The sequence below is a fragment of the Bos indicus x Bos taurus genome, chromosome 6, assembly GCF_003369695.1.
Source record: "Bos indicus x Bos taurus breed Angus x Brahman F1 hybrid chromosome 6, Bos_hybrid_MaternalHap_v2.0, whole genome shotgun sequence".
NCBI classification, from domain to species: Eukaryota; Metazoa; Chordata; class Mammalia; order Artiodactyla; family Bovidae; genus Bos; species Bos indicus x Bos taurus.
In genome coordinates, this window is record NC_040081.1 from 62483262 (window position 1) to 62499502 (window position 16241).

The window sequence follows — 16241 nt, forward strand, 5'->3', positions numbered from 1 at the left end:
CATCCCCATGGAAAAGAAATGCAAAAAAGCAAAATGGCTGTCCGGGGAGGACTTACAAATAGCTGTGAAAAGAAAAGAAGTGAAAAGCAAAGGAGAAAAGGAAATATATAAACATCTGAATGCAGAGTTCCAAAGAATAGCAAGAAGAGATAAGAAGCCTTCCTCAGCGATCAATGCAAAGAAATAGAGGAAAACAACAGAATGGGAAAGACTAGGGATCTCGTCAAGAAAATTAGAGATACCAAGGGAACATTTCATGCAAAGATGGGCTCGATAAAGGACAGAAATGGTATGGACCTAACAGAAGCAGAAGATATTAAGAAGAGGTGGCAGGAATACACTGAAGAAAAAGATCTTCATGACCCAGATGATCACGATGGTGTGATCACTGACCTAGAGCCAGACATCCTGGAATGTGAAGTCAAGTGGGCCTTAGAAAGCATCACTATGAACAAAGCTAGTGGAGGTGATAGAATTCCAGTTGAGCTATTCCAAATCCTGAAAGATGATGCTGTGAAAGTGCTGCACTCAATATGCCAGCAAATTTGGAAAACTCAGCAGTGGCCACAGGACTGGAAAAGGTCAGTTTTCATTCCAATCCCAAATAAAGTGGATATGTAGTTACTAAGTGTAGCAGCTTGACTTTTTTTCTAGAAAGGTACTTCTCAATTTCAAAGAACATACAATTCTGAAAATGATTCAATATAATAAAGCTCTTTCAGAGTTTAATGGTGATTAGAGAACTTTGACATTGCTGGAAAAGCAAATGAGGGCTTAAGCAATGATGTCCTTTAATACCAAGTGGGTGTAAATAATTTTTTTTAAAGTGTGGAAGAAATTGACAGACAAGATGGCATACTTCTCTTAATTAATTCTCACTAGCAACTTTGTGAAATCATACACTTATCAATGTCAAATTTTAACTCTAAAATGTTTTTAAATTTTCTTATTTTGTTATTATTACCCATCTACATTTTACTTTTCCTCTTTGTTCTTTCTTGTACTTCTTAACTCACATCCTGAAAGGATAAGAGAAAATGAACTGGCAAAGTCTGTCAGAATATTATCTTAGTTTTTTGATATAAAGTCATTGTCAGTTATTGTCATTGTCATGGTGAGAAATCACTGTGTAGTGCAGAGAGCCCAGTCTGGTGTTCTATAATGACCTGGAAGGATGGGATGGAGAGAGAGGAGGAAGGCTCTGGAGGGATATATGTATATTTATGACTGATTTGTATTGTTGACGATGAACCGGGGCAACCCGGGCACAACAACGAGGAGGTCAAGACTGAGGAGGGCTCCGAGCTGGAGGGGACCGCGCAGCCACCGCCACCCAGGCAGCAGCTGCACCCGGAGCCTGGCGGCTACTCGGGGCTGGCCGGACATTATGTCATGGACAGTATTACCATGCAGAACCAATTCTATGAGACACAGGTCATCAAGCAAGAGAAGGAATCAGGCTACAAGAGGAAACTACTGGAAATGGACCAACAGCAGCAGGCCTATTGCCCAGAAGTGAAGACAGAGATGAAGCAAGAAGCACCCACCAGCTTCCTCCCACCCGAAGCATCTCAACACAAACCAGACAGACAGAAATTCCAGAGTTGCAAGAGGCTTTATGAAGAAAACCAGGGACGGGGGTACTTTGAGCACCGAGAGGATAGGAGGGGGCGATCTCCTCAGCCTCTGGCTGAAGAGGATAAAGATGACTTTGACGACACCCTTGTGGCCATTGACACGTATAACTGCGACCTCCACTTCAAGGTGGCCCGAGATGGGAGTAGTGGCTACCGGCTCATGATTGAAGGCTTTGCACACCTGTGGTCAGGAGCCCGTGCCAGCTACAGGGTCAGAAGGGGCCGTGTGTGCTTTGAGATGATGATCAATAAAGAAATCTCTGTGAAGCACCTTCCGTCTACATAGCCCGACCCACACGTGGTCCGCATTGGTTGGTCCCTGGACTCTTGCAGCACTCAGCTAGGCGAAGAGCCTTTCTCCTATGGCTACGGAGGCTCTGGGAAGAAGTCAACCAATGGCCGCTTTGAAAACTATGGAGACAAGTTTGCAGAGAATGATGTAATTGGCTGCTTTGTGAGGATAAAGCATCTGCATGCAATGCAGGAGACCCGGGAAGATCCCTTGGAGAAGGAAATGGCAACCCACTCCAGTATTCGTGCCTGGAGAATCCCATGGACAGAGGAGCCTGGCGGGCTACAGTCCACAGGGTTGCAGAGTCAGACACGACTGAGCAACTTCACACACATGGAAGAAACCAATACAACACTGTAAAATTTTAAAAATAAATGAAGAAATAAAGAAGAAAAAAAGCTGTATTCTATTCCATAAATTCCATCACATCATGGCATATACATGGGGAAAAAGTTGAAACAGTGACAAATTTTATTTTCTTGGGCTCCAAAATTACTGTGGACAGTGATGCCGTCATGAAATTAAAAGACGCTTCTTGGAAGGAAAGCTATGGCAAATCTAGACAGCATTTTTAAAAAACAGAGACATCACTTTGCTGAAAAGGTCTGTATAATCAAAGCTATGGTTTTTCCAGTAGTGATGTATGGATGTGAGAGCTGGACCATAAAACAACTGAGTGTTAAAGAACTGATGCTTTCGAACTGTGGTGCTGGAGAAGATTCTTGAGAGTCCCTTGGTCAGCAAGGAAATCAAACCAGTTAATCCGAAATGAAATCAACCCTGAATATTCATCAGACGGACTGATGTTAAAGCTGAAACTCCAATACTCTGGCCACCTGATGTGATGAGCTGACTCACTGGAAAAGACTCTGATGCTAGGAAAGATCAAGGGCAGAAGAAGGGAGTGACAGGGGATGAAATTGTTGGATGGCATCACTGACTCAATGGACATGAGTTTGAACAAACTCCAGAATATAGTGAAGGGCAGGGAAGCCTGGCATGCTGCAGTCCATGGGGTTGCAAAGAGTCGGACACAGCTTAGCAACTGAATCAACAAATGACAGCAATTCCATAAATATTTACAGAGCCAATTACTCCTTTTTAAAGATAATGATATATCTGGAAAGACATTATATATTGATACATTCACCAGGATACCTTCAGTTCCTGGTATTTACTATGCAGCTAAACAGTATTCAGTGGGTAGATAATAAAATGCATTTATATTATGTGTGGCAAACATATATATGAAAACATTAATTTTCAGGGTGGAATTTAATATGTATTACTTGTTTTAGTTACAGTTCATCATGATCATATTCTATTCTCTTAGAAAAAAATATTGATGCATGCCACATAGCTTCGGTAAAATAGGGTTTTACAAGGGCAAGAAGGTAGAACTTTTCTTTCATATTGTTTCCTCTTCTTGATTTATTATAATGAAGTATTTTCAGAAAAACTTTCCGTAAAATTGTTCAGTAGAATTTTATAAATTTATGATAATGAAGCATAATTCCCATTAAGCTAAATTATTAGGTCAATAATATTACTTCAATATTCTGTAAACACAGGTTTGAATGACACTGGGAGCAAGAAAATTCATGCCTGATGTTGAGGTATAAGGTAAAAATGAGATGAAGTTAAAATTATTGTTAATTATATTATCATTATTTTGCCTAACTTCCTTAGTAACAGCTATTCATTTTAAAGCACAGTGTGGGAATAGCTCATATCGATAAATAAAAAGGGCATGCTGACTTCTCTAACATTTTTACATGACAAATAGCACATGAAAAAGAGATGTTCCTTAGAAATGTGTTATATATTTTATTATTATATTTACATGATGTTACTGAGTTATTACTTCTTAAGAAGTAAATATGATTATTTTTGTCTACATATTTGATCATTTTAATAAAGAAAATATTGCTGTAATGAAAGCAAGGAAGTTAAGAATTATGTAACAAAACACTTTGTGAATTTGCAAGAATTCTTTTTACATGAAATCTTTAGGTAAAAGATTTCAAAGAATGGGTAAAAGTTATTTATGTACCTTGATGCCTTTGCAGATAATGCCAGTAGCTTTAAACTGTTTGAAAAAAATTGTTACATTGCTGGATACATATTATAATGTCCATTCAGTTCAGTTCAGTTCAGTCACTCAGTCGTGTTTGACTCTGTGACCCCATGAATTGCAGCATGCCAGGCCTCCTTGTCCATCACCAACTCCCAGAGTTCACCCAAACTCATGTCCATCGAGTCAGTTATGCCATCCAGCCATCTCATCCTCTGTCGTTCCCTTCTCCTCCTGCCCCCCAATCCCTCCCAGCATCAGAGTCTTTTCCAATGAGTCAACTCTTCACATGAGGTGGCCAAAGTACTGGAGTTTCAGCTTTAGCATCAGCCCTTCCAATGAACACCCAAGACTGATCTCCTTTAGGATGGACTGGTTGGATCTCCTTGCAGTCCAAGGGACTCTCAAGAGTCTTCTCCAACACCACAGTTCAAAAGCATCAATTATTCGGTGCTCAGCTTTCTTCACAGTCCAATTCTCACATCCATACATGACCACTGGAAAAACCATAGCCTTGACTAGACGGACCTTTGTTGGCAAAGTAATGTCTCTGCTTTTCAATATGCTATCTAAGTTGGTCATAATTTTCCTTCCAAGGAGTAAGCGTCTTTTAATTTCATGGCTGCAATCACCATCTGCAGTGATTTTGGAGCCCCCAAAAATAAAATCTGACACTGTTTCCACTCTTTCCCCATCTATTTCCCATGAAGTGATGGGACCAGATGCCACGATCTTAGTTTTCATAATGTTGAGCTTTAAGCCAACTTTTTAACTCTCCTCTTTCACTTTTATCAAGAGGCTTTTTAGTTCCTCTTCACTTTCTGCCATAAGGGCGGTATCATCTGCGTATCTGAGGTTATTGATATTTCTCCCGGCAATCTTGATTCCAGCTTGTGCTTCTTCCAGCCCAGCATTGCTCATGATGTACCTAGCAGTCAGAATATTAAGTATGAGATAATTAAGTGATACAGCAAATGATGAAAAAGCACGTGTTGTGCAGAATAACTACTACTCTTAAATTGTTATAACTGAAAACTCTTAAATTTACAGAGTAAATTTAAGGCAATATGCTCCATTCCATTTCCTAAATATTTATTGAACCATATGTAACCTCTTTTTTGTGAGTTCATAAATAAGTATAGTCAGGAAAATAAACTCTTCTTCTCAGTGTAGGAGAAGGCAATGGCATCCCACTCCAGTACTCTTGCCTGGAAACTCCCATGGACGGAGGAGTCTGGTAGGCCGCAGTCCATGGGTTCGAGAAGAGTCAGACACGACTGAGAGACTTCACTTTCACTTTTCACTTTCATACATTGTAGAAGGAAGCGGCAACCCACTCCAGTGTTCTTGCCTAGAGAATCTCAGGGACAGGTGAGCCTGGTGGGCTGCCATCTGTGGGGTCGCACAGAGTCGGACATGACTGAAGCGACTTAGCAGCAGCAGCAGCTCAGTGTTAAAGTGGTCAAGAACGACCATGTAGAGAATGCAGTGAAACAGAATCCAATTGAATTTCTAGTTGACCTACAAGGAAGTATGCTTTCCAAGTATATGCCTCTTTACAGAAAGCCCCACAGCCTCTTCAACTGACTGTTAGTGTATACTATCTGTAGCTTTCCTTATTTTATATCTAGCACTCCAAACTGGATTTAAAATCTCCCAAGGAAGTTGTACATCATTTGTTTATCTGGTGTACCATACACTGAGCAAATGTTCTCTACATATCTGTTGATTTTGTATGGAATAGGAACCTGTATTCTACTCTACCTGAATTGATTATTGTCCTATGATAAAGAAACAAGTATACCATCTTTGAAAAAAGAATGATAAATTATAAGTAAATGCTAAGTGAACTGTTTTTTCAAGATTCAATTATATTCTCTATGCTTTATTTAATTCTGTAAGTCTATTATGTGATTTGGCTAAGAACTAACTATCCAAGGTTGTCTATATTTTACTCCCACTGTGTTGTTTGATTCAGAAGTTGATTTTCTTAAATTATCAGATACTCAATACATGCTCCATCTCATGCAAATGATGACTAGATTTTTTTGCAAGTCTGTAGTTTTAAAAATGAATCCAGCCCCATTGACTGGTGTGCTTTAATTGCTGTAATTTAAATAATTAATTCTATATTTAGAAAATGAGTTCAAGGTGGTGTGTGATTAACCATGTTTAATGAAGTCATTACCTGATTAAAAAGCATTTCATGCCCATGACTGATTATATCCAAATGCTAGTCAATTTGATTTAAATTGTCTATATATATTTGAATTTGTTACAGTTTTTTGTTGTACCTACTATGATGAAAACTTGCACTGATATTCTATTATGGGTTATTGCTTACGCTTTATATTTATCTTTACCAGAAGTACAGTATAGGAAATAGTGTTCAACTCCACTAGAAACATCTTCAGGGAATGTTCTTGACTTAGGAAATGGTTTCATTTTGGAAGGTTTAACTTTTAAAAATAAAAGGGATTAGTTCAATTAAGAACATGGCTCTTTAGTGATCAGGCAGATGGTTGAATATCTGAAGCACTTTCTTATACATCAACTCTAGCTCAAATCTTCAGATATATAATGTATCAAACTTCAGTGTGCCTTGAGAAAGTACAGGATTTTAAAGAAAAGAAGTTTTTGAAGTGTTTTTAATAATAAAATTAAAGAGTAAGAGAATATTTTTTCCAGAAGACAAGCACCAGCTACTTTTCTTCTACACTGAACACAGAACAAGAGAAAATATAATTAAACTAAGAAATGAGTTATTTTAGGTCTTAGGGTTGCTTTGAAATTATAAACTCATTCCGCTATATGCTACAGTGCATTACTGAGGTTAGAGTATGATACTTTTTGGTAGAGAATTTTAGAGGCTTCCTGATGTCTCATGTGGTTTAGTGATATTACCTGAGTTACTACTTGAAGTAGTCAATAACTTTTTAAGGTTGCTTCTTCAATAGGCAATCTTATAGTGCTACAGTATGAAATTTTCATATTTTTTAGTGCAAAAGCATACTTCAAAGTAGAACAGGCCATTGTTTATACTATGGACTCAGCCCTGATGACTGTGATATTTGACATCTACAAAAACTAAATATCTACATATGCACACATACATATATATATAAATCAGTTATCTTCACCTGTACTTTAAAAAAATATTCTGAAAATTTTAACATCTGAGGATAACAGGTTTTTCAATGGTTCCTATTAAATTGCTGTCATTGGTTGACAAACAAAAACATAAGTACATATCTAAGAAAAATATGCTTTAGATTTGTTGTATAATGCATACATTTTGAAAATGTACAGGCTGATCAGGGTTTCTCAACCTTGGCACTGTTGATATTTCAGGCTGAATAATTCTTTGTTGTGGGAAGTTGTACTGTGCATTCTAGGATGTTTATAAAAATCTTTGGCCTTTACCCTCTAGATTCCAGTAGAATCCTCCCCAGCCAAAATCAGGACAAAAATCACTCCATATATTGTCAAATCCTCTTTGGAAGGAAGAGAGTGGTGGTTGAAAAATTGCCTTAGTTGAAAACCACTGTAGAGATTACAGTGAACCACTGATTTTGTCTCAATTTGTTAGAGCAGTGTTAGAAAACGTATATACCCTGTGTGTGTTCAGTCATGTCTGACTCTGTGACCGCATGGACTGTAGCCAGTCAGGCTCCTTTGTCCTTGGAATTTTCCAGGCAAGAACACTGGAGTGAATTGCCATTTCCTACTCCAGGGTATCTTCCCAACCCAGGGATTGACCTTGCATCTTTTGTGTCTCCTTCATTGACAGGCAGATGTTTACCACTGTGCCACCTGGGAAGGCCACACTTGATTTAATTAACTTGAAGTAGGTTCATAGGGGATGGCAGAGAAGGAGATGGTTAGATAGCATCACTGACTCAATGGACATGAATTTGAACAAAATCCAGAAGATGGTGGAGGACAGAAGTGCCTGACATCCTACAGTCCATGGAATTGCAAAAAGTCGGACACAATTTAGCAACTGAACAACGACAACATCTATAGATGGTGTTTATTACTTCCTTCTTCTGAGCACTGTTTTTATGCTTCTCTGTCCTTACCAGACAGGGATGTCAGCTTAGAGATGTGATAAAACTTCATTCCCAAGTGATCTGAGCCCTTGGTAAAGCTTTTTCTATAGTGCCGTAGTGGCTTTTATTAAATTTTAACACTTGTTATGATCATAGACTAAGACAATAAAAGAGAATCCTAGAATCCTCTTCTTATCATTCATATTCTTATTCTTTCCTCTTCATTTTCCACCTGTATCACACATTTCCCAACATTCAGGGTAACAGTGTTAGGCATCCATCATACTGTCTTCCATATCACAATCTTAAATGAAACACCCCCGCCAGACCAAGTTTGATACTAATCCTCTCATTGTATTTCTTACAGCCTCCTTGTTATGTGGCCAGACCTTCGCCTCTGCCAACATACTGATGCAGAGGTTCGCCATAAGCCACTTTTAGGAGAAACAGAGGATTAGACATACAACTCAAAATTCTGCCTTTTGAAAGAAATGTCTGAATTGATTACTCAATCTTCTAGTGTAACTTCTTTGCAGACATTTTAAATCAGAGTATACCATCTTATTAAAATTTTCATTTTATTTCTGTCATACATAATACTCAGGTTTCTTTCTTCTCAGTCATTTGATACTGGAGAGCTCTCCAGAAGTGTATATTATGTGAGAAAGCTTAGATGTTAGTATGGCCAGAGAGGGCATGCCAGGAGTGAATGCAGTTTGTTTACTAAATGTGTGTGGTCTCAGAACCAGCTTATGTCTGGTCTCAGATACTTCTTTTTTTTAATTATGAATTATTGCTAGGCAAGTTCAGTATTCGGGCTAGATAGATATCATCATGTATATTATGGCCAGCTTACTTTGTATAGTTACTTGGTGTCCCTGGTCCAGAGATCTGCCTCTGTCTATGCTTAATTTATAGCCAAGAGCCAAAAGAAAATAGTTGCTTATGAAACATTACTTTGCTCCAAGAGCCCAGTGTCCTCTGATGTCATTCCTATGGTCTCTTACAACGCAAGATCAGCTGTAGATTCTTGGATCATGATTTTATGAGTTGAATCATAAGGATGTAAAAAGATAAAGCTGCTTTTACTGCAATCTGAATGTGGAAATTCTTCCCTTTTTCCAAGCCCTAATATAAACTGGAAGTATATCACATGATCACCAAAATTTAGAAAAACCAAGAGTATGGGGGTTTTTTGTTCTTTATTAGTGATGAGTATGGAGAAGGCAATGGCAACCCAGTCCAGTACTCTTGCCTGGAAAATCCCATGGATGGAGGAGCCTGGTGGGCTGCTGTCTCTGGGGTCGCACAGAGTCGGACACTACTGAAGCGACTTAGCAGCAGCAGCAGCAGTGTTGAGTATGCGAAGTGTACTGGGTATTCTGACAAGTTCCAGACCACTGGACCCCCAGAAGCTAAACTGAATAATAGTCTCCTTTATATTCATAAGACTTACCTACCACCTTTTGATATGCAGATGTCTCAGGTAACATGCTATTTCCTTTACTCAATTCTGTTAGGATGATGCCAATAGTTTAAAGGTATGAGTAACGGTCATCGTTTCTCTGAACTAACTGTAGCACAGATCAAGATGATGTAACCTTGGTACTGAAGGATGAAGTCTAGTTTTCTTTCATTAAAAAAAGATGAAACAAAGACTTTTTCTCAGAAGCCAAAGAAGAGAATTCATTCCCAGCAGCTGAACTATGAGAAATAATAAAGTATATCAAATAGAAGAAATATACCTGAAAGAAACTTGTATAGGCACGCGAAACAAAGATGACAGACTATAAACATGCTTAAAATGAAGGTAAATGTCAAAGACTTCAAAATGATTTTTAATCAATTTGAAAAATAATTGTCTAAAGCAAAAATAATAGCAAGTCATTATGAATATATATACTATATAACGATAAAACTCATGAAAGCAATGGCACAGGAGACAGGAAGAAGCAATAATTTGGTAAGTGCAGCATATTCAGAGACTTCAATATAAAACTACATTTTTTTTCTTCTTGTTCATGTACTTTCAGAATTTTTTTCCTGATGGAATGCACAAATTATATCTTTTTATAACAAATCTGTGAAATTGTTTTACTGTAAATACCTCTTTCTGGATTTACTTTGTTGTGCTGGCATCTGGCTTAAATTTTTATTCTAGGAAGTTTTCACAGTAACTCTTTCAGGTGAGGAAGCCTCTGCCTGCCCTGAAAAGTGAGGATAGGTTGCTTTGGCAACCAAAGGAGACTCAATGATTTTTGTGCTTCTTGTATTGGAGTCTCCAAATCTTCCTTTAAATATCTATTCTAGTTCTCAAAATTCTCTTGCCTGACAGGGTACTAAATTTTGCATAAAAAGCTTGGTAACTCTGAAATCAATTAAAAGTGTAAATCCATAGAATAAAAAATGTACATGAATCCTTGAGGCTGTAACTGGTAGTTTTTTTTAGCACAATTTAAGGAGCCTTGGTTTTCCACTAACATTCTATTCCATTTATTCATCGTTTCCTAAGAACAACTTCTAAGTTTAGTGGCATGCTGCTGCTGCTAAGTCACTTCAGTTGTGTCTGACTCTGTGGGACCCCATAGATGGCAGCCCACCAGGCTCCCCCGCCCCGGGATTCTCCAGGCAAGAACACTGGAGTGGGTCGCCATTTCCTTCTCCAATGCATGAACGTTTAGTGGCATAACTATTCATTATTTCTCACTGTTCGACTCTTTGCGATCCCAGGGACCCCGTCAGGCTCCTCCATCCATGGAATTTTCTAGGCAAGAATATTGGAATGGGTTGCCGTTTCCTCTTGCAAGGGATCTTCCTGACCCAAGGATCAAGCCGATGTCTCTTGTGTCTCCTGCATTGAACAGGTAGAGTCTTTACCAGCTGTACCACCTGGGAAGCCCTATGATTTAGGAAGGGCTCAACAGGGATGTTGTATTAGTTGCTTTTCATTGCTGTAACAAGTTACCAAACCTACATATCTTAAAGCAATGAAAATTTTCTGACAGTTTAATTTCCCTGAGCTAAGTGCCAACTCAGCATGGCTGATTTCTTAGGGAGATTTTGCTGGGAGAATTTGTCTGCCTTTTTAAACTTTCAGTAGCTCCCTGCTTTCATTGATTGGCTCATGACCCATTTCTCTTATCACTCCAGCCTCCTGTTTCCACTGTGACATCTCTTAATACTATGTCTTTAACCTTTTTTGTCTCCCTCTTTAAGATCCTTGGATTGCATTTTGGGTCCAGCAGGTAATTCAGGATAATCTTTTACTCCCAAGGGCTTCCCTAATAGCTCAGTTGGTAAAGAATCTGCCTGCAGTGCAGGAGACCCCAGTTGGATTCCTGGGTCTCGAAGATCCACTGGCGAAAGGACAGGTAACCCACTACAGTATTCTTGGGCTTTCCTTGTGGCTCAGCTGGTAAAGAATCCACCTGCAATGAGGGAGACCTGGGTTAGATCCCTGGGTTGGAAAGATCCCCTGGAGAAGAGAAAGGCTACCCACTCCAGTATTCTAGTTTGGAGAATTCCATGAACTGTACAGTCTATGGGGTCTCAAAGAGTTGGACACGACAAACTGATTTTCACTTTCACTCCCAAGAAATGATTTTATTTAATCATACTTATAAAGTCTTTTTTGCCACGTAAAGTGTTGTTCATAGGTTCCAGGGATTAGATTGTAGATATCTTTAGAGCATTGCTATTCAGCCTACCACTGATGATATGTCTCTTTCCTGCATGGTGTTGGCTGGAGCTATAACTAGAGCTGAAGGATCCAAGATGGCTTCACTCATGTTTTTGGAGCCTCAACCGGAGTGGTTAGCATTGCTGAGGATTGGCTGAGCCTCTCTGTCTCTGTGAATTCTGTCTTCGTGAATTCACGAATTCACAAAGGTCTGACTCATGCTATTTTTCCATAGAGCTGAATCTCAAAAGAGGAAGCTACTGTGCCCTTCTAAACCCAAACCTTATAGTGCACACTTATATATATCACTTTCAGTTCATTCTGTTGGTCAAAGCTAGTTACAAAATCAGCCTAGAATAAAGGAGAAAAAATAAAAGAAATGACCTCACCTCTTCATGAGTGAAGTGGCATGAGCATACAAACATGAGAGGAATCATTGGTGTCCATTGTTGCAATCTACCACATTTTGAGCTAAGAAATTAAGAATTTGATCATAATATTTTTTCATTTAATTTACTTTAATTTTTCAGTCCCATTACAAGAAGTCGTCACACTATAGACTTGAATTCATGATACCTGTTGTTCTGTCTTAAAAAAATCTATGTCCCATTAGACTCAAAGCCTTCCTTGGCTTGGGTCAATGGCTACTTGATTCTCAGGGATTACAGGGTCTTTAATTAGCTAAATTATCACTGTATACCATGTGGTATCAAGTTCCTATCCTGGAATACTAATGGAGTTTTCAGGGTCTTCAGATCCATCTAGGCTCAAATGAATCATATATTTCTTCCATTTCCCTAAGGATTTGTTCTCTGTCATGTATTTCTGGGCCAAATTTCAATATTAGCTAAAGTTCTTTTGTCATAAACAACAGAAGTTGATTCACATAAGCAGAGAAGCAATTTATTAGAATCATGAAAAGCATTTTGAAGATTTAGAAGGAAGCCTGGATACAAAGAAACTTAGTTACAGAGAGCATAATCAATGATTCCTTCAGGAATTCAGTTGGTGATGTTGATACTCCTGGCATCACAGCCACTGCATTCCTGCCACTGTCGTTGATGGACTCTAGATTCTGCTACCATTTTCCACGAAAAGACTTTAGCTGTACCTATATTTTTGCATCTCTCCTTTCAGATATAAGGAAGAATATGATGAAGCCCAGGTTATGTTCTAAGATGCTGGTTTCCAAAAAGAGACAATGTCTCATCTTCTGAATATGTAGTGGAAAGTGTGGGTTGCCTTGTTCTAAGAGTCACACTTTGTGTGTTAACCCACATATAAGATTGAGCTTCCATCACTGGATAGTTAAAGAACTAAATCTTGGCAATGCTTATTATAAAATTAAATTAAAAAAAATCCAACATCAGGTAATTCCCAGCAGTCCAGTGGTTAGGACTCCATGCTTCCACTGCAGGGGCATGGTTTCAATCCTGGTCAGGAAATTGAGATTCCCACATGCTACATGGGAAGGCCAAAAACAAACAAACCTAAAAGTTCATTTGCTTTTTACTGCCTCACTCGAATAGGGAAACAACTGTTTTGACTTGTTATAATTATCACCATCTTTCTCTTCTAAATTATTCATCATCCTCTAACTTTGAAGCACACACACCCACACACCCACACACATGCATACACTTTACTCAAGGGTTCCTCAGTATAAGGGTTTTAAAATTTATTTCTTCTTGGTGCAATTCTGTCTCTTTATTATGAGTTCCAACTACCAACTACTTACTCTCTTATAAAAATTCAAATCATGAATCAAAATGCAGAGGGTGGAAAGGAATCTCCCTTATTATTCTGTATGATATTGCAAAAACATCACAACATTATAAACCTGCTTCTCTATTTAATTGTAAGCTGCCAGTCTAGCATAAATAACCTTAGAGTTCTAAAGGTAGGTTTCTTGGGAAATATCAGTGATTTATATATTTCTGTAAATCAAAGAAAAAAGATGTTACTAAGTATAAGCCACAATCAAATGAATATCATATTTGATGCATTATTATAAACATTTTTAATTTATGAAGACATTTCATGATTTACTCTTGATAAAAACCTGTTATTAGAAATTGGTAGGAAATTTGTTTTTTCCAAATTTCCCTTAGATGTCTCTTAAGTGTTGTTCCAAAGAAGTCTATTTTATGAATTCTTGGAATAGGTTGAAAGTAAAATTCTATTAATATCTAAATGATTTTAGAATATAAAACTAAGTAATGCACACTACAAGTCTTTAAATAAATACAGTTTGCTTCAGAAAAGAGCAGTGTAAATAATATGTAGTTCTAAACATGGAAAATAGTCATCAGAGTCTTTTAAGATAAAATTACAGGAGCATATGAAACACATATTTCAAGAACCTCAGAATTTATCCAAAGCTGCAGAAGTATTTTTAGCAGATTTTCTAAAATGTATTAAATTACATTTGCATATGGATACAATTTAAACATATACTTCAGTCAATCTCTTTATCCTTAGTGAATTACAAAATAACAGGAAATGCTAAAAGATGTTTTACCTTTCTCTAAAGCAGATTTTGATTATAGAAATGTACTTTATTGAACCGATTTTTGTTTATAGCACACAATTCTGTAAAATGTGTGCATATATTTTTTAATTTAGATACATGTTCAGCTGACCTAATACTTATATTTTAAAAGACATTATAGAAAACTTCAATTTACAATCTATTGATTTAAAAATCATGATATCATAAATTCTTAGATTTAAAAGGGACTTTGAACTCTTTCAGTACCTACTAAGTCAATGAGTCATTGGAAAGCTCAAAGCTTGTGTTTTTCACTCATGCTTTGAGCTAAGTCACTTCAGTCATGTCTGACTCTGTGCGACCCCATAGATGGCAGCCCACCAGGCTCCCCCGTCCCTGGGATTCTCCAGGCAAGAACACTGAAGTGGGTTGCCATTTCCTTCTCCAATGCATGAAAGTGAAAAGTGAAAGTGAAGTCGCTCAGTCATGTCTGACTCTTTGCGACCCCATGGACTGCAGCCTACCAGGCTCCTCCATCCATGGGATTTTCCAGGCAAGAGTACTGGAGTGGGCTGCCATTGCCTTCATGCTTTGTTAAGTATTTAACTGGAATGGTGTCTAATTCTCTTGTGTTTCAAGCTACTCACTTTAGTTCTCTCAATTATAATTATTATAAGGTATAATTAAAGTAATATCTTTTTCATTTTCTGGAGGCTGCCTGCATTCCTGGGCTAGCAGTCCCTTCCTTATATCATTTCAATTTCTTGGTTCAGCATCACATCTCCTCCACTTTAATCCTCCTGCCTCCCTTTTACAATAACCTTAGTGATTACACGGGATTACCCAGATAATATAGGATACACTTTCATCCCCAAATCCTTAACATTTGCACATTTCTTTTTACAATATAACGTAACACTCACAGGTTAAGGAGATTAGAATGTAGACATTTTTCCAAGGGGATGGGGGGAGAGTGACATTATTCACTCTATCACGGGTGCTTAATGTGAACCTGCAATAGGCAGGAAGCTGATGATGCAATATTAGAGAAACACTTAAATATATGTTATGAGTCTTACATTCTAGACAATAAATAATATTAGGTACTGCAAGGAGATCCAACCAGTCCATCTTAAAGGAGATCAGTCCTTGGTGTTCATTGGAGGGACTGATGCTAAAGCTGAAACTCCAGTACTTTGGCCACCTGACTCATTGGAACTGACTCTGATGCTGGGAGGGATTGGGGGCAGGAGGAAAAGGGGACGACAGAGGATGAGATGGCTGGATGGCATCACTGACTCAATGGACATGAGTTTGGGTGAACTCCAGGAGTTGGTGATGGACAGGGAGGCCTGGCGCGCTGTAATTCATGGGGTCGCAAAGAGTTGGACACAACTGAGCAACTGAATTGAACTGAACTGAACTGAACTGAAAGTCACAACATAACGACTAAATTTAGAACTCTGAAGTCTTATGTTTGATGTAGGAAGTTTCTAAAATGGCTCTAAAAGATCCCCGCCTCCTGGTATTCAAGCTTTTGTGTAATCCCCTCCAATTGTATGTGAGTCAGACCTGGAGACTTACTTGCTAAAAACAAAGGGTATGGCAACAGTGATAGAATAGTGTTTTCTGATAATGTAACAAAAGGACTGTGCCTTCCAACTTCTTGCCATTTTCACTTCCTCACTAGTTTGTTGTAAGGAATGCAAGCTGACATGTTGTGCACTTCCCCATGAGGAGGCTGGTGTGTCAAGAAACTGAGGGAAACTACTGGCCAACAGTTAGGGAGGAACAAAGACCTTAGTCCAACAGCATAGGAAGAATTGAACCTTGTCAATAACCATGTGAGTGAGTTTTTAAGGCTTGTCCCTCAGTTGCAGCTTTGCCAGCAACCCAAAACAAGAGCCAGCCAGCTAAGTTGCACCCAGATACCCAAATCACAGAAATTGTGAGATAGTAAAATTTTGGTGTTTTAAGTCACCAAGTCCTGGGTCATTTGTTACATAACAGTTGTTG

At 38.3% G+C, this 16241-nt stretch overlaps 1 pseudogene; it reads left to right on the forward strand.

Moving 5' to 3' along the window:
- Positions 1–1236: 1236 nt before the first annotated feature.
- LOC113894617 lies at positions 1237–12911 on the forward strand (annotated as a pseudogene).
- The last annotated feature ends 3330 nt before the right edge of the window (positions 12912–16241 follow it).